General features: G+C 44.0%; 1 pseudogene across 1 annotated transcript; it reads left to right on the top strand.

The window, feature by feature from the left end:
* Nucleotides 1-187: 187 nt before the first annotated feature.
* On the top strand, nucleotides 188-16583 carry LOC309651681 (neuronal acetylcholine receptor subunit alpha-6-like; annotated as a pseudogene). Its single transcript, XR_014268719.1, has 6 exons — nucleotides 188-347; nucleotides 2011-2150; nucleotides 8951-8995; nucleotides 9716-9825; nucleotides 9927-10900; nucleotides 12929-16583. The product of XR_014268719.1 is annotated as a neuronal acetylcholine receptor subunit alpha-6-like (transcript).
* Nucleotides 16584-20052: the final 3469 nt, after the last annotated feature.

Here is a 20052-nt window from a genome sequence, read left to right on the forward strand (position 1 = left end):
TTCCTGCACGAGAAGAGATGTAGGGTGTCAGGAAATGGGCTGACTCATCTGACATCAGATTGAGTCCTTTTTATTTGCCCTTTTGGTTGGCCTCAGTCTCTGATATTGGGAACGACCATGTTATGTTTGTGAAAGTTTTCATTTCACAGAGGACACTTGGACTGCAGTGGACTCTGGTGATTAAGGGTCCGGTGTGAGTGGCTGCCTGATAGCTCTTTGTTTCCCACAATCCTTTGACTAGAAAAAGAAATCAGAGTGTGTTTTAAACATGCTGCCCCGCGAGGGTCAGGGATTCCTTCGCTTTGGGCTGTGTCTCTGGTGGTATGTATTCACACTTTGCTTCAGAGGTAGGTTTTATTTCTGCCTGTTCTCATATTCCCTTTTTAGCTACATGTATTTCCCAGTTTTATTTTCCTCCTTTTCTAGTTGTGCTTGGCTGAGCAGAGATGAGCTATGCTATGGATAAATATGTAGAGTGTCGGCACAGGAATTACTCCTCTTATAGCTGCTAATTAATCTATTCATTTTTAGTTGGTCGGCTTAACATGTAAAATGAGATTTCGGGGGGATGGGGTGGGGAGGACAAGGAAACATTGTAAACCATGTTTTATTTTATTTTCCCAATGAAAAATAGGCAAAAATAACAATGGCACAGTTTTCTATACATCTCCGCTATGGATGTATTCAACTTCTTTACCTGTATTTAATATTTTTTCAAAACTGTGGTTTATTAGCTGATACTATTCCTCAGTCTATGAACCCTTCCATTTTGTAGGTAATCATCTTCATTTTAGGAAATGTGTCCTAAGAGTAAGATCATTCATTTTCAAAGTTAAGGCTTAGAAACGGACAGCTGCTGCTCTGTCCATGTCCACAAAGCCACATTTCCACGTGCTGTCGTCTTTGCAGGGACTTGCTTGTCAAGACTCAAGGAGGGTTTATCTGAAATGTCTCAAAGGAAAAGTAAAACCTCAAAGGAGGAAAATGGGTAACAGGAGGATTTTTTAATTATCTGTTTTATGTAGAAATATTTCTATCTTTATTAATTATGATGGTAGACAATGATGTTTTACATCTAAAATTGTTCTTTTCTGCTGAAATCTCAGTGTTTCCAAATGCATCTGTCAAACAACACTTTTTATTTAGTAATATAACAGCTATCCTTTCCTTTATTTTTGCCTAATGAGTTGTTCAGCCCCTTAAATTTTTTTTCTTTCAGGGTATAAATCCCTTTGGGAAATTTATAGAATAGTATTTCAGGTATCAAATTTGAATTCTATAAGGAAAAATATAGAGGGGGCCTTAATGAGATGAATTATGTCAAATGAAGGCAAGTAACCTATATTTAATGCATTCTTGGGAAAATACAAAGAGATATGCATTACATTATTGTCTAAAATTTAATGACTGAAAGTGCTATTGTTTAAGAACTTTGGGGATTCTATAAAAAATATTTTAAGTAAATTTTCCTTAGAAACTTTGCACTCTCACACATCTCCAAGAATTGAAATTCAAAGTTGATTTTAAAAAGGAGGAGGGTTTAAGACCTTAAAGAAATTACTAGTTATTTAAGTTTGATTGAAGAAGTTTCCCCAGCTACACACCCTGCTGGTTGTAGAAACAAGAGACCAGTCAGATCAGTATTTTGACAAGAAAGGGCAGGACTTTTCTTTAATCACCGGATCAGTAAGACGGTGAGTTCTGTTCAGTGACATAACTGAACATGTCAAGCCTGTGTCTATCTATCCCTTTACACTGTGCTGCCATAGACTTTAGAAGTGCTCTTACCAACATCATTTTGTTTGCTAGTGCACTAGTCCTGAGATACCGGTATTACTCTTTTCATCTCCGTGGTGAAGGTGAGCAGCCTGGCCAGGAGGGGCAGGTGCAGTGGTGCTGGGGAAAGCTGGTGTCCCACACCCGCCTTCCCGGGATGGAAGCCCCTGGAACCTCCCCACCAGCTGGCATCCTTTCTGCTTCTCTAACCCCTCTCTCTGTATGGTGCCGCAGGATGTGCAGGCTGTGCGTCCGAGGAGAGGCTCTTTCACAAACTGTTTGCTCGTTATAACCAGTTCATCAGGCCCGTGGAAAACGTTTCCGACCCGGTCACTGTGCATTTTGAAGTGGCCATCACGCAGCTGGCCAACGTGGTAAGCGCAGGGGGGGTACCACGAGGCCTCAGAGGCCCCAACTCTGAGGGGTCCAAGCAATTCCCACTCACTGCACTGGGTAAATAAAGGGATTTTTCAACACAAACAGACAAAAATCTAGAGTGCTGCCCTTCAAAGCCGGCCCGTTGGGAGGGATCCACTGTCCCCAGGGTTGCTGTCATTATTCCCCTTAAGGCGATGTTTTTCTGGAAATGCTCTCAGAACCAGTTTATGAAACGAAGAGGCGAAGGGGCATTTGAAGGGGGAATACAAAGGGAACTAACTTCGTTGTGCACCTATTATGCACCAGTGTCTGCACTTAGTGGCTGTCATCTGCATTTTACAGCTGGGGAAAGGAAATCTCAGGTAAGAAACTTTCCCAACGTCAGACAATTACGGATGGTGGCACTGGGGTTCAATCAGCACTGTTCAACCCCAAAGCTCATGCTCTTCTGACTCCGTATAAGAAGAATTGCTTTAAGTCTCCTTTGTTATAGAAGAAAGAGAAAATTCACCTTGTTTCACACAGGGTTCCATCCAGCCCTGAAAAACTGATGGGAATTTGGAGGTCTTAGTTTAATTTATTGCTACCCTGTTTAAGGGCAAGGAGGGCTAGAGTTCTTTCTTTTGAACAATCTTCACACCCTAGATGCTGGGAGAGGAGGTGTGGGACCTGATACCCTAACAGAGGTCAGGGTTCTGGGCTCCAAGGCATGGCAGGGCGCAGGCTGGCCTGAGGCACTGGACTCGGACCAAACTCCAGGAATAGGCAGGCTCAGGACATAAGGGGTAAAGGACGTCAGGAGCATCTCTGAGACAAGGGTGCACAGACCGAGGGAGCAGCCCAGGCCCTGGACGGGGGCCGGTGGGGCCTCCTTCCTCTCAGCTTTGCCTGGAGAAACAGTGGTGGCTCCAGGTGCACCTGGGGGAAGACGTCAGTTATGGATATGAAGTCCGGGCTCACCATGCTTCTCCGGTCCGTGCTTCCCAGCGGACTGGGCTGACCCTGACCTGGTCCTCTAGCTTCTGGCCCAAGCTGGAAGTGTGTATATGCTGATAAATACTGATTTTCAAAAAAAGTAAGCCAGATGTTTTATCTCACTTAGATGGGCCCACTCCTTCCTTTAATAAACATTTATTTCGTACCTATTCTAATCCCACCTCCCCTCTCCCCTCAAATAGCTTGGCACTGGTTACTGGTCTCCTACCAGGCTGGAAGCCACACTTGGTATGAATTGGGCTGTTATGAATGGAGAACTGGACTGAGTTTCCCCTAAAGTTTGTGATACAGCATCCCTTCAAATCCATGATCTATACACCCTTTCAGGACATTGTTCTGAAGATGGTGGGTGGAGGATTGCTGAATACAGATTTTGGTATTTGCATTTGGCTGCTATCAGAGATTGAAAAACACACACATGCTCTCTCAGCTTATATAAAACAAGTTTATTTCTTTCTTATGTAATAGAAACCTAAAGGTTAACAGCCCAGTTTAATACCAGGTGGCTTTGTGGTAGTGGTTGCATCACGGTGTTTGGTTGCCCAGGTTGTGCACTGCACAACTCCTGAGGATGTTAATCACATGAGCTATGATGCTAAAAGCATAAACTGTGACAGGGACCAAGGTTCCTTCTATCTTTCTATGTCACCATCCTTAGCATGTGATTTCTTCCCTCAGTGTTGCCTTGTGGTCCAGGATAACTGCTGATTTTCACTCATCATATTCACATTCTTGGCAAGAAGCAGGAGGAAGAGAGAAAGGGGCACATACCAGACATCTGTGACTTCCTTAAGGAGTTTTATTAGAAGTCCTACTGACAGCTTCTGCTTCCTAGCTCATTGACCACCCCTAGCTGCAAGAGAGTCTTGAGAAATGTAGTTTTTTAATTGAGATTTTATTTATTGAAATAATCATAGATTCACTTGCAGTAAGAAATAATAGAGCCCTTGTATACTTTTTTGACCAATGGCAACAACTACTGTGTCTTTCATTTCTAAAATTCTGTCGTTTCAAGAAAGCTATACGTAAATGGAATCACGCAGTATGTAACCTTGTGGACTGGCTTTTCCACTCACCATATCAGTAGTTCATTTCTTCTTTTTTTTCTTCCAGTTTTATTGAGATATATTTGACATACAACACTGTATAAGTAAGGTGTGCAGAATAGTGATTTGACTTACATACATCATGCAGTGGTTGCCGCAATAAGTTTGGTGAGTCATTTCTTCTTATTGTGAGTAGTATGCCATGGTATTGATGGAGCACACTTTGATTGACCTTTCACTGGTTGAAGAACATTTGGGCTGATTCCAGTTTTGGTCTTTTACAAATAAAGCTGCTATGAACATTTGTGTACAGGTTTTTGGGTGAACATTAATCGTTATTTCTCTGGGATAAATGCCCAGGGGTGCAATTCCTGGGTCATGTGGTAGTTGTGTGTTAGTTTTAAAAGAAACTGCCAAAATGCTTTCCAGAATGGCTGTACCCTTTTACATTCCTACCAGCAATATGTGAGTGATCCAGTTTATCTACAGCTTTGCCAGTATTTGGTATTGTCACTGTTTTTTATTTGAGTTATATTAGGTATGAAACGATATCTCATTGTGGTTTTAATTTGCATTTCCCTAATGATTATTGATATAAAACCTCTTTTCATGTGCTTATTTGCAATCTGCATATCCTCTAAGGTGAAATGTTTGCTCACGTCCTTAAGCCCATTTTCTAATTGGATTGTTTGTTTTTACTATTTAGTGTTGAGAGTTCTGGCTATATTCTAGATACAAGTGCTTTGCCAGTTTTGTGGTTTGCACGTATTTTATCCCAGTTTGTAGCTTATCTTTTCTTCCTCTTCACATGGGCTTTCACATGAAGTTTTTAATTTTGATGCGGTCCAATTTATCAATTTTTCCTTTTATATGTCGTGCTTTTGGCATCAAGCCTAGTAATTCTTTGCCTTATCCCAGATCCTAGAGGTTTTCTCCTATGTTTTTCTGAAAGTTTTATTTATGTCTTATGTTTAAGACTATGATCCATTGCTAATATTAGCTTCACAAAAAGGATTTGGAGTTGTTTCCTCCTCTTCTATTTTCTGGAAGAGATTGTGGAAAGTTGGTATTGATTTTTCTTTACATATTTGGTAGAATTCTTCAGGGAAACCTACTGGGCCTGGAGATTTCTCTTCCAGGAGCTTTTTAATTATAAACTGAATTCTTAAATGGCTATAGGGTAGTCAGACTGTCTATTTATATCACTTTTCAGATTCTTTTCCCTTATTGTTTATTACAAAATATTAAGTATATTTCCCTGTGCTATACAGTAGGTCCTTGTTAGTTTGTGGTTTTTGAGGAATGGGCTCATTTCTTTTAAGTTGCCAAATTTATGATAAAATTAAAGTTGCTCATGGTATTATCTAACTTTTTAATGGCTATAGGTTCTGTAGTGATAGCTCCTGTTTCATTCCTGATATTGGTGATTTGTGTCTTCTCTCTTTTTATTTTTGTCAGTCTTGCTAAAGGTTTATCAATTTTATTGTTTTCCCCTCAAAGAATCAGCTTTTTGTTTCATTGATATTCTTTATTGTTTTCCTTTTCAACTTTATTGATTTCTGTTTTATCTATATTTTTCCTTCCTTGTACTTGCTTTGGGTTTATTTTGTGCTTGTTTTTCTAATTTCTTGAGGTAGAAACTTGTGTTATTGACTTGAGACTTTTCCTCATTTCTAATATAAGCATTTAGCTATAAATTTTCTTATCAGCACTTTTTTTAGCTATGTCCCTCATATTTTGATATATTGTGTTTTTGTTCCCATTCAGCTCTATGTGTTTTAAAGAATTCCCTTGAGACATTCTCTTTGACCCATGGATTATTTAGAAGTTTAGTTTCCATGGGTTTAGAGATTTTCCTGTTGTCTTTTGGTTATTGATTTCTAGTTTGATTCCATTATGGTCAGAAACACACTATGATTCCAATTCTTTTAAATTTGTTGAGGTTTGTTTTATGGCCTATGATAAGGATATGCTCTGTGTTGGTTAATATTATATGCATGCTTGAAAAAATGTGTATTCTGATGTTTTTGAGTGGAGTATCTATATATGTCAATTAAATCCTGTTGGTTGATTATGTTGTTCAGATTTTCCCTATTTTTGCTGATTTCTGTTGAGTTTACTGAGTTCTATTGGTTTCTGAGAGAGGGATATTGAAGTCTCTAACTGTAATTGGGGATTTGTCTGTTTCTTCTTTCAGCTCTATCAGTTTTTGTTCCATGTAATTTGAGACTCTGCTGTTTGGTGCATATATGGTCAGGATCATTGTGTCTTCCTGGTGGATCGATCCTTCTTTCATTATGTAATGTCCCTCTTTGCCTTTAGTAATTTTTTTCCTCTGCATCTACTTTGTCCAGTATTAATATAGCAATTCTTATTCGTGTATTAGAGTCTACTTGTCCTCATGTGGGGCACCAGAAGTCCCTGTGGGCCATATTCATTGTTGTCACTGAGCCATGGTGAGGCCTGGGAGTGACTGTGATGCAGTACAGCCCAGATGCACAATTACCAACTCCCTTCTAGAAGACTATAGGCCGTCTGCTGCTGTTTGAGCCTCAGGCTTGGCCTTAGAGCACCAGAGAGCTCTACATGGAAGGGTGTTTGCTGCTGCATAGAATGAACTTGGCCACAAAGTTTAATGAGTGGATGATCTTCAGAGTAAGTGTATTTCCACTGTCCCCCTCATGGGGCCAGGGCAAAGCCCCTGCCCAGCGTTTTTGATGGCCTGGCATATCTGACATGACAGACCTGAAGGCTCTCAAAATGTAGCCCGCCTGGCCTTTCTGGTCTCAGTCTCTGAGTCTGTTGCTGCTGCTCCAGAATCTAGTCCATTTGAAATTGTAACTCCAATCCTTTCATTGAACCACGTGTCAACTAATTTATTTTCCCAAGAAGGAGACGCAGGGTGATGGTCCCAGGAATGTGGAGTGGTACTGTGGGCCTCTGGCCTAATTCAGCTGGGCTGTCTGAGAACAGTTCCCATGGCCACAGGTGCGGCCTGGCATTGGATGGAGAATGGGACTTTCCAGACCCGGTCCTGACCCATAAACTTGGCTGACGCCTCTGAGGGTGTCCGTCCACCATGAAGCAGGTCCACACCACATGGAGCTTCACCAGGCTGCGGAAGTATAGACGGGGAGACAGGAATACTGTCGGGATGATATTGCCAACTGATTTTAATTCTCAGAATACAACGTTCTAGTTCACAGTGTGCACTAGTTCTCTAACCAGTGTATTAGTGGACAGAGAGGAAGCAGTCGCTGGAAGACGCTTATGACTGTTCCCTCCGAGACATTGCTGGACTGCTAGAGCTAGTCCATTCCTGACTGACAGCCAATGGATTTACTGACATGGCCCCTGCTTGAATCTGCTGGGCACAAGGTATGAGCAGAAGACACTGTCCTTAGACTTGGGTAATTGTAAAGTCATGGATAAGTAATAGTGCATTTCTTTGCTTGCCCTGACCAACAGAAAACCATGAATGTAACTCCTTTTGTTGACCTTTTAAAACCCTGGGGCTTATCAGGACTTGACACAAATGCCTTTGAAGGAGGAAGCTGGTGAGGTTTCCAGGTAGCGTTTTCTGGGGGCCATGGAGAACTGCAGAGCAGCAAACCAGAGTGGGCTGGTGTCCAGCCCTGGCCACAGCTTCCTCAGCCAGTGTGAGGTGTTTACTCTCGAATGTGCTCATGTGTCTGGGGAAACAAGGTTGGTAAGTTTTGGGAACCCACTGCCGCCACTGGGTGACCATCAATAGCCTCCAAGTGTTGCGCTGTGAGACTGCTGAAGGTTCTGGATGTGTCTTCAGTAGCTGCTCCACTGAGAGGTAGTAGCTGATTAGGAACACATTGTATTTGGGATGTCATCCTGGAACGCTTTTATTCAAGAGACCCATGACTCTTTGCAGGTCATTTAGGTACCTGCTTAAACCACCTCCTCAGACAAGCCTTCCTGGATCATCCTGTCTAAAAGAGACGTGTGTGCGTGTGTGTGCAGACACACACACACACACACACACACACCACTCAATCCCTCTTTATTTTCTTTCATAGGACTTATCACTATCTTACATTATACCATGTATCTATTATTGATTTTCTGTCTCCCCAGCTAATAGCTTAGGCACGTGTAGGTAGGGATATTTTCCATCCTGATTACTTCTGTAGCCCCAGCATTTATAGAGCTCACAGTAGGTACTCAATAAATACTTGTTAATGAATGACTGAAGCAATCGGCAGTGGTTTGGGTGGGAGCAGTGCTCTGGGGAGTGGCAGGTTCCAGCTGGCAAACTCCATGGTGAGCTGAGGCTGACACCTTGAGGGGCAGTGGGGCTCAGGACTCAGAACCTAGAGGGTGCTGGGGCACAGCTGAGGAAGAAGATGGCAGAAACAATGATACCCATCACCATCTGCAGGACTTCCCCTCCCTCCCTCCCACTCTCTCTTCTCTCCCTTCTTTCCTTTTATGGGATCAGAAATCTTTATAGGCTGCAGTGGTCAGAAAGGCTTCACAGAAGTGGGACTTCAATCAGATTTGAAAGACAGTCATAAAGCCACATTTCAAAGTCAACAGGGTTGGGACCAGTGTGGAAATATTGTATTTTTGGCTTTTTATAAGTTGCCTTTTCAGTCTTCTATTTTTCCCTCCGTTAGCATGAATAACTCAGATTGGCTATTTTTAGTTGTAATTTTTGCTCTAAGATTCACTTCTATTAGCAAGTACATTTGAGACTAAAAAATATTGTTTCTTCTTCCCAGGATGAAGTAAACCAGATCATGGAAACCAATCTGTGGCTACGTCACGTACGTGTCTACATCACACGTTCTTCTCTTGGAATTGTGTCACACTCGTGTGTCAGTTTAACAACGTCCAATGGATAAAATCCACTAGCATTCCCACTTTGCATCTCCAGCTTATGATCGAGCATACAATATTAACTAGCTCCAAAGCCCAAAGTTGAATCTGGTAACGGCTGGCTGGGTGCAAGCTTCACGGTGCAGAACTGAGTGACAGAGTTCTCTCTGACTGTCCTTCGGTGGTTTCTGCTCTCAAGCCTCCTATTTTTGTCTGAGTCTCAAGCTCCAGAGCCAGATGCTTGCCCACTCTTTGATCCTGCTCTGGGTTACATCCCACCGTCTGGTTTTATCAGTCAGACCATCTTGTTCTTGCTTCCTGTCTCAACCTTCTATGCAGATTTTGTAACAAACCCATCATCATACACTTGAATTCTCTTTTTAATATGAGCAATGGATTGCTACTCGAGATCGAGCACAGTCCATGGAATATGGAAGCTGAGCCTATAAACTTGGCTAGCTAATTAATAATCAACAGATACTTATCTAATATCTATGTTTGCCCAAAATCAGCTCAGCTACCTTGTTCCCCATGGATTTAATCTTCCAACTTTTGGTAGGAAACCAACTCTTTAAATAAGAAATTTTTCAAAAAGTGGTTGAACCAACATAGAATTAACATTGGAAGAAAGTCAAGAATTTTTTTAAACTGACTTCTATTCCCTTTAGATCTGGAATGATTATAAATTGCGGTGGGACCCAGTGGAATATGATGGCATTGAGACTCTTCGTGTTCCTGCAGAGAAGATCTGGAAGCCTGACATTGTTCTCTACAACCAGTATGGGCATCTGACTGCCAGTCTCTTTCCAAAGTTGCCTTTGGTACAGGCTGACCCAAAGCACAGGGGGTGTCACTAATGGTGTCTGATTTACTTTGCAGTGCTGTCGGCGACTTCCAAGTCAAAGGCAAGACAAAAGCTCTTCTTAAATACGATGGCATGATAACCTGGACTCCACCAGCTATTTTTAAGAGTTCCTGTCCTATGGATATCACTTTTTTCCCTTTCGATCATCAAAATTGTTCCCTGAAATTTGGTTCCTGGACCTATGACAAAGCTGAAATTGATCTTATAATCATTGGCTCTAAAGTGGACATGAATGATTTTTGGGAAAACAGTGAATGGGAAATTGTCGATGTTTCTGGCTACAAGCATGACCTATAATACAACTGTTGTGAAGAGATATACACAGACACAACCTATTCTTTTTACATTAGAAGATTGCTGATGTTTTACACCATTAATCTGATCATCCCCTGTCTCTTTATTTCATTCCTAACTGTGTTGGTTTTCTACCTTCCTTCTGACTGTGGTGAAAAAGTGATGCTCTGCATTTCAGTTCTGCTTTCCCTGACAGTGTTTTTGCTGGTGATCACAGAAACCATCCCATCCACGTCTCTTGTGATCCCCTTGGTGGGCAAGTACCTGCTGTTCACCATGATCTTCGCCACCTTGTCCATTGTGGTGACGGTGTTTGTGTTGAACACCCACTATCGCACCCCGACCACACACACATGCCCACATGGGTGAAGGCAGTCTTTCTCTGGCTGTTACCCCAGATCCTGATGATGAGGAGGCCTCTGGACAAGAGGAAGGGGACAAGATACGACAAAAACCCCAAAGGCTTCTCTGGTAGGCCTGCCAAAGTCAAGTTCGATCATCGCAGAGAGCCCAAACTTCTTAAAGAATGCTGCCACTGTCGTAAGTCCGGTGAGATCGCCACCAGCAAGAGACGATTAAGTCATCAGCCTTTACAATGGATGACTGAAAATTTGGAGCCCTCACCTGAAGTCGAAGATGTAATTGATAGTGTTCAATTCATAGCAGAAAACATGAAGAACCAAAATGAAACGAGGTAAATGTATGCCTCTTCTAGCCTGTTCACCCGCAGCAGGCCTGGGGGCCCTGCATAGACATGTCAGATCTTCAGTGTGAGTTCTGTTTGCAAGACGGTCAGGGAGTGGTGCCCTAAGAGCCAGCCCTGTGATGATGCAGTTATGGGTGAACTGCTCTGGGGAGGGGGTGGGGTACGGTGTAGCCTCAGAGCAAATCTCTGCCTCCAGAAATGTCAACTCAAGTAAAATCTGGTTAAAATAAACACTCAGGGCAACCTTGGTTTATTAAACTGAGAGCCCCTGCATAAGGACGGGTGGGAGAGGGAAAAGCCGGCTGAGCGGCAGGAGGAAAGCCTGCAGGGCCGCTCACAGTCTGGGAGCCTGGGAGGAAGGTGGCGTGAGCCTCTGGCAGCTCCAATCCCACTTACTCCACTTGACGGGGATCCAGGTGCTGATTGAATGAACCTCAGGGATATTTTTAGCGTCAACACAGTCTGCTTCTGCAGCCCAGAGCCTAACTATAGCAGCTCGGACCTCCCCATCCTCCAGAGAGAGAGAGCTCAAGAACTTTATGCCAATTTTCCATACCATCAGGATGACTAGCTGGGGGCCTCTGAAAACTCCTGCCGCCAGGGGTCCGGGTCTGACCTGATGGCAGTAGCCATCATCCTTATCTCCTAATGAAGGGACATGGCAGACCTGAAGTCCACCCATTGGTGCTGAGGCGGACACGGGCTGCATGTCACACAGGCCGGGGAGGGGTGCATCAGGGGCAGGTGAGCCTAGGACTCCCCTCTGTGGTGACACCTTCGTCAAACTAGGGGACAGTTGCTGCTGACTTGATCACCACCAGGTAGGGCTCTTGGAGGTCGGGGACAGGAAGGACGTGAGAGATGTAATGAACTCTCCCTGACCAGCGTGATCCCGAGTTCTAGAGGGCCACCTATGCCTGATGGGGGGCCCATCACATCGCACGTCCTACACCCCCCGCCTCAAACCCATTTCCCAGACTTGCCAAGGAGTCAGAATGTCCCGTGGTGCCCACGACAAGGGTGGATGAGAAGTGTCACCTGCCCTATCAGTAAACGAAGGATGTTGCACCCCCCCAAGCCATCAACCACTGCAGTCACCCCCAACTGTGCACCCTGAGCGGATTCAGGGTGGAGAAAAGAAGGATGCTGGCCCTAGATAGCTAAGTTGCACATCAAAGGAATGATTTCCATGAACCCAGACTCCTGCATCTTCCCATACATAGAAAAGCACTAAATTCCTTAACTTGAGATGTCTGGTTTTCTTTAATTAACAGTAATTTTTTTTAAACATTTTTTAAATTGAAGTATATTTGATTTACAGTGTTGTACTAATTTCTGCTGCCTAGCAAAGTGACTCAGTTATACACAGATATACATTTTTTTTTGGTATTCTTTTCCATTATGGTTTATCTCAGGAGATTGGATAGGGAGGAACCACGATATGTAGGAGGTTTTGCAACAAAAACCAGGTGGTCGGAACATCAAAGGATTACTGTTGCCGTCAAATGCAACAAAATGCTCTGCAACAGTAATCTTTCGATGTTCCGGCTACCTGGTCTTTGTTGCAAAACCCCCTCTATGCCCTGACTTTTCCCTTACCTCTTCAGGGCAGTCCCTCAGAGCGATCTGAGAGGCTGCCTCCCGGGCTTGAATTCCTCAGAAAATCCACTGAATAAAACATAATTCTCAACTGTTAGGTTGTGCATTTTTTTTTCAGTCAACGCAAAAGTGGAGCTCTCCGAGCAGCTCTTTCTGGGGCGCTGCCTGCAGTCAGAGGAGGTCCTGTGCGCCCACATAAGCCTGCTCACCCTGCAGCCCGCTGTCCCAGGACTGATGGGGCGCACGCACCCACCCTCTGCAGACAAACGGAAGTTCTCTGTGTGCTACAGAGGAGACACGGGTTAACCAGAATCACAGGGATATTTGCTTTAAAATCGCCAGGAAATCTTCTGTGAAAAGGAAGTAGCTTACTTATGAGACAAAGCTTATCTCCCACGGTTCTGATTTTTTTTACAGCTGCTTGACTTTTGTCTTTCAGGTGCAGGACGACTGGAAATATGTGGCCATGGTGGTGGACAGGCTGTTCCTGTGGGTGTTTATGATCGTCTGCATGTTTGGAACTGCGGGGCTGTTTCTCCAGCCACTCCTGCGGAACACAGGACATTCGTAAGATGGATTTTCCCTTTAGCTTCAGAAACTTACAAGACACTGTGTTTGCTCCATGTTTCCCCCACCACAAGGAAAGGGATAGAAAGCTTCGCACCAAGTCCCCATCTAGATGGGAAAAGAGGACTTTATTGCCAATCAGGAGCCTGGATGCCCTCCCTTGGGGCACAGAGGAGCACTTTATGATCCCAGTGTCTGGGGTCTGACACTGGAGCCCAGAGCTGGCAGCGCCTGCAGGCTTCTCTTGTCTGTACACGTTTGGCTTCCGGGGCCGTGACCCACCCACAGAACAGCAAACCGTGGGATCAAAGTCAAGCCACGCTAAGAGGTTCTTTTGCTTCTCCAGTTTATGGGCTTCTCAGTATAATGACACCTACCAGACGTGAAACTCTGGACCTTGGACTTGCTGACCTCTGCAGCACCTGTGAACTTGTGTATGCTTGCTTTCTCCTGCACAGCTCTGTGATGTAGAGCACACACTGCAGCATTGTTTGATACATTATTTGGTAAAAAAGTATCAGCAGGTAGTCAGTCTAACCAACAGGCTGTATTTACTCCCCTTTTAAAAAATCTTATTGAAGTGTAGTTGATTTACAATGTTGTGTTAATTTCTGCTGTACAGCCAAGTGACTCAGTTATACATATATATACATTCTTCTTCATATTCTTTCCATTTTGGTTTATCGCAGGATACTGAATATAGTTCCCTGTGCCGCACAGTAGGACCTTGTTGTTTATCCATCCTATATATACTAGTTTGCATCTGCTGATCCCAAACTCCCCGTCCTTCTGTCCCCCACCCCCCGTATTTAATTATCATTCATCTGGCAAGAGGCTTGAGTGGTGACATTGCCACAGTCCCAGAAATAGGTTCTGTCCATGCACTTGGAGCTTTGTAGGATAAGTCATAAACACAGAGATCTCTAGGACCAGGTATCACGTGGGGAATGTAACCAGAGCAACGAAAATAAAGCATGGCGTGGTCTGGCCGGAGAGACCTGAAGCAACCTTTGCCGTGGGTCCAAAAGGTGTCTCTTCTCATCAGCAGTTTCCATTTGCTCTTTGTAACTAAGACTGAAAAGAAAAGTGTTTCTTCTGTAGGAAATGGTGATCTTGTACCTTTTAGAGCAATTCCCTTTCTGAGAGGGAGAACCTTGGGTATTCTGTTTTATTCTACCCTCGTTTATTATCTTCTTATTTTTTGTATACACTTATTATAACAGTTTTAAAGATGCATTTTAAAGTAGAAAAAAAAATCTACCCTAACACAGGAACTAATTTCATTTTGCCTTTTCCATTCTAGTCCTTGTCTAAATGCACACATAATCTGACACCTCAGTTTTACCTTTCGGTTTTGTATTTTGCTCTTTTCTCAATATCATGCCAGCAGCATTTCTCCGAGATGTTACGCAGTCTTGAAGTATAATTTTTGTGGTTGCATAACCTCCATTGTGTTGATACCCTACAACTTCTATTACTGATACTGACCAAGGTTCTTGACCTTCCCTTAATCAATAGAAATTGACAAGAGGCCAGACAAGAAACTCAGGCAAGGCTTTATTGGGGCTCCTGAGGCGGCAGGAGCGAAAGGAACGAAAACAAGTAACAGCTTCCCTTGCTCACTCACCGAGGGGGGCAAGCTAGTTCCTTACATGGGGTGAGGGTAGGGGTGTGTCCAGGGGTCAGGCCAGAGGGGGGCTTAGGTGGTCCGCCCACCCCTTAGGTGGGGTTGTGTGCAGGGGGGCATGCGCAGTACCCTGCTTTTGCTCCCAACTCATCGGAAGTGACAGCTGGGTTTTTTTTGGTCTTTTTGTATCTTGTTGTCCATAATTTGCCCCAACTGCACATATACACAGTTATTTTTAGTCCCTTATAGTTTCTTTGTATTTTTTTGCTCAAGGAGACGTTTGTCCAGGTGCAAGCCCTGCAGCAAAGGGTCCCAGGTCCCCGATCCCAACCTGTCTCATTACCATGTGCTAATTCTTCCTTGTCTACCTCATCCTGGAGCTTAAGGCCGGTTGTAGTACCCCAGGCACAAGTCACTCTGTTTTAAAGTATTTTTACTCTCTTCATGTCATGTGATTGTAGCACCTCTATTTTATCTGTCTTTACAGAGGGTTGTTTGTTTCTTGATACTTTTTTTTTTCTATTAAGCCAAATCACTATTTCAAGTTACTGTTTAAAAGTTTTCATGGTGGTAAATAAACATAACAAAATGTACCATCGTAACCCTTTTTAAGTGTACGGTTCAGTGGTATTAAGTACATTCGCATTGTTGTACAATCATCAGCACCATCCATCCCCCGAACTCTTTTCGTCTTGCAAAACTGAAACTCTGAACCCATTAAGCAATAACTTTTTAATTTTTTTGAGGGACTGTCACACTGTTCCCCACCGCAGCTGCACCATTTTACATCCTCACTGACAACGAGCAGGGTTTCATCTTCTCCACACCCTCATCAACACGTGTTAGCTTTTTGACGGTGGCCATCCTAATGGGTGTAAGGTAATATCTTGTGGTTTTGATTTGCTTTTCCCTAACGATGAGTGAGGGTGAGCATCTTTTCATGCACTTATTGGCCACTTGTATGTCTTCTTTGGAGAAATGTGTATTCAAGTCCTTTGCCCTTTTTAAGATTGGGTTATTTGTTTTCTTGTTGTTGCGTTGTAGGCGTTCTATATATACTGGATATTAACCCCTTATCAGATATAAAAAGAAGACTTTTAAGAACTGCAAAACAGGAAGCTGAGAGGAAAGTGCTCCCAGCCAGGGGCGGGAAGCCAGGATCCTGACTTCTTAGCATATTCTTTTGTGCATGAACGGACATCAGCCCTCCCAGCCCAGCTTTCCAGAAGTTGCTTGGTGATCCTCAGGGGCAGTGACAAACTAGCAACATATATTTTAAAGAAATAAGCATTTGAATAAAAGGGGCATCACAGCGTGGAGATGTCTTTGTGTATCAGGTCTGTAGAATCAATGACTATGAGAGATGGAATGGAACTCATAGATTATGTAGCACAACTCTTTTTTTAATCTCAAGAGGCAGAGCGGCTTGCCCGTGATCACGTAGCTAACAAATTCAACTCTGAAACCCACATCTCCTGACTCTTAAACCATTTCCCTGCCCCTGGATAATTTAGTCTCTCTCATGAGAAGGGAATCGAAAAAGACAGAAGATCAACTGATTTGGCCCATCTCCTCCCTTCCCATCCCCATGTCCTCCCAAAGGCCAGGGAAAGCACCTTTCACTGTCAGTAATCAGAAAGAAAAAAAGCTTAGAAATGTAAACCAGGTTAGAGAGATGAAGCAGCAAATGCTCTCTTAGTTTAGGAAAGTCAGGACTATTAGTGTCAAAGTTTATTTTAGCCGGGGTAGGGGATACAAATAACTTTTGTGGGCTATATGTGAGTCTTCAGAACGAGATCAGTCATTGCTGAGTTGAACTGCAGACATTCTTGGGAATATAAGTCCCAGGTCAGAGTGGAAGCATTTTTCTCCCTCACTGCCCCAAGCAGGAACACCTGCTTCCCTTGGCTGAGGCAGCAGTGCGGGGGCAGAGGAGAAAAGCTGGACGTTAGCAGATGCTGAAGCGTAAAGAGACTGACCAAAGGGGGGCCCATCATGCAGGGTCTGCTCTCTGCAGAGAGGCTGATTTGCCGCCCACTGGGCCCCGGGCCCTTGCCATCATGCTGAATGTGGGCCTGGGTGCTTGATCTTCTGATTTTTCAAGATACACTGAAAATCCAGCTTTTTATACAGAATCTCCTAGTTTTAAAACGTGGCAACTAAATTAAGAAGCAAAAATAAAGTCTCGGTGTCAGATAAACAAAACAACCTGCCTGCAGGGCTGTGAGTTGGCAGTTTTTGGCTAAACAAACCAGGGCTTGATCCCTTCTGTCTGGCAAGGTCAGGCAGGAGGGGCAGAGTCAGGGGCAGGGAAGTGCTGGGGTGGGAGGGGGAGGAGGTGGACCCCGGGACCACGGAGCTCCATCTGAGGGCCTAGAGAGTTCTACACGGGCTGTCCCACTGGCCCCAACCTCCCCCGAGGCCTAGGGTGTGCCTCTTGGGTGTAGTGAGGGGACAGCGAGATGAGAACAGGGGCGTCTCCCCTCACCCATCCCCACTTTTGACTTGGGAACTATCATCTGAACTCTTTAGCAGCAGCAGTTTTCAGCCAGAGCTGCTATTGTACCCCTTACACACACACACACACACACACACACACACACACACACACACAATTTCCAGCTGGTGTTTGGAAACGTCTAAAAGGGTATTTTGGGTTGTCACAATGAATGACTGGGGTGCTTTGTCACTTAGGGTCTGGGGCTAGGGATGTAAGCCTCCTGCAGTGTGAGGGGCAGGTCAGTGTAGAATTGTCCCAAACAAGATACCCATAACTCGCAAAGGAACGTCTGAGCCTCTCACGGGTGGTCAGTTTGGAGCGCAGGCCTGTGAAGACCCGCACTCTGTGGGCTGGTTGAGGCAGCCACACACCACACCCAGCACGCACCACACCCTCTGCACATACCACACACCACACACATTACACACACACCACACACACACCACACACCACACTCATTACACACACACCACACACACCATACACCACACACATTACACACACACCACATACACCAAGCCCCCACCCACGCCACACGTATCCCACCCACCACACACCCCACACGTCGCACCCTCACTGGGTCCTTGGTGCAGAAGCACCCATCCTCCTGGAGAAACAGTAAGGCTCCTCCCCCACTGTGTTCTCCCCTGAGGACAGCGTTCTGCAGGTGGAGGGGACCTGCATCTGTAAACCTGGGTGTTGATAGTGCTTTCCACACAGCGCTGCTTGGAAGGTCGCCTGAGTCAATCTTCACGACGTGTACTCTTCCTTCTGACCTCCCTGTGGATCCTGCACTCTTCTGGCCTGGCGGAGATCACCCCTGAGTGTTCGGGGGCACCTCTAATCCTGCAGCAGGCCAGGCTGCTCTGCCCTACCGCCGCTATTCTGCCTGCCCGGAGGGGTGTGACAATGCGCACCAGCGGATATACTGCTGCTCTCGGCTAGTTTGCCTGAAACTACGATTGTCTATGAACCGGAGAAATAACATTACTTTCATTTTCACTGCTATTTTATTGACATACTGAACAGAAAGTCTTAATACAAAGAAGGAGTATATGTCAGGTTAAACATAAATGGTAGTCACCATGGCTATTAAGTAAACAAATTCACATTAATACATAATAGTAGTAGGTGCTTCCAAGGAAGAATTATGACACAACCAAAAAAATCCATCCCAGCGTAAAGATATTACTCTTTGGAAACTACAGTGTTCTAATGTAGCTAGTTAGAGACCATTTTTAAAAGGACCAAGGTCACAGGTAGGAGTCTCTGTAACTTTGCTGTGTGTTATGGCCACAAGCTATACTTGTAAAATTACCAGTGGATTAAGGTGGACACATCACCTTAATCCAGGGATTAGTCTTAACGCTAACGACGAGACAGCCCGATAGCATGTCCCCTTGTGTGGTAAATAGAAACCACACACCATCATCGACGATGTATTCTGCCAACAATACTGAACTAGATTATAGTTGTAACTTCCAATTTACAGGAAATACAGGACACAGGGGACAAGCTAAATGACACCAGAAGCAAGTAACAAGACAAATCCTAAAAATGAGACATTCTTGGGGAAAACTGATCTACTCCTTTCAACAAGTTAGTGACAAGAAAGAAATTAAAATAGATTTAAGAGGCATAGCACTATGGATTGAATCCTACTTTAGACAAGCTATCTCTTAATTTAGGTTACTCTTGAGATAGTTGGGGAAACTTGAATATGGAATTATTGATTCTTCTAAGTGTGATCATAGTATTTTAGAATTCTTTTAATGTAAGAAAATGGTTCTTTAAGGGGCATACTGAAAATTACACATGCACACAGAGAGTTGGAAATATTGGGTGGAACTGAGCAAGAATACAAATTTGTCCTCATTTTAGACAAATAACCCAATCCAAACTTTGTGATACTGGGTTAATTAATGAACAAATATGATTTAAGCCTTGACCACGTACTCAACTCTCTTAGATGCTGTTAGGGATGTAATGGAGGATATGCTACAGAATAGCTGAGGAAATAAAATTCACAGAACAAAGCAATAGAGAACAATTATGTTCTAAACTACATATATATCAGAGACTGAAAGCACCACAGGCTCTCAGAGACGGAGGCTCCGAGTGGGCTGCATGTTCTGTGAGGACTTCATGAGGAGAGGGGTGTGAGCAGGGAACTGAAGGATGAGAACAATTGAGGGCAGCTCTCTGTGTGCCCTCACCTGTGTGTGCCCACATGTGTGTGTTCCACACCTGTGTGTGTGCCCGCATGTGTGTCCTGCGCGCTCACATGTGGGATGCAAAGTTGTATGGGTCTTCCAACATCCACTGGTTGGAGTTAGCTGGAACATTTTGCCCGCAGATTTGTCTTGCTAAACATTTGAATGTAAAATTGCTTTGCTTTGAAGTTAGGTTTTGTAGTTACTCCTTAGGGTTATCGTGCTATATAAATGTTTATCCTTTCCCACACTTGAGACCGTTATCCCCTCCCAGTCTAGCTGGGACGAGGCTTAAGCTTCGTGCACACATAGAAATGCTTGACCTTTTCTGTATTTGTGTCTGGTCAGAAAGAGGCTTGGCGTGGAAAGTGTTTCACGTGGCATTTTTCATAATTTAAAACTGAATTCAACTCTAAATGCACCTTTCCAAGATTAGTACTGTCATTTACCCAGCAAACTAATGAGCTAAACAAAGTTAAGTAATGAGTTAAGTCAACAGTGTTCTCAATAAAAAGAAGAACAGTGATTTGCCCTTTGAGTCCATAATCCCGTCAGGGATTTAAGGCAGGGAATCCTTGATTTTCATCACAGTGTAGTCCAGCAAATCCTGTCCTAAAGCAGCAATAAAGCAGAT

This window comes from Balaenoptera physalus (genome assembly GCF_965194825.1).
Source record: "Balaenoptera physalus genome assembly, chromosome: 21".
Lineage (NCBI taxonomy): Eukaryota > Metazoa > Chordata > Mammalia > Artiodactyla > Balaenopteridae > Balaenoptera > Balaenoptera physalus.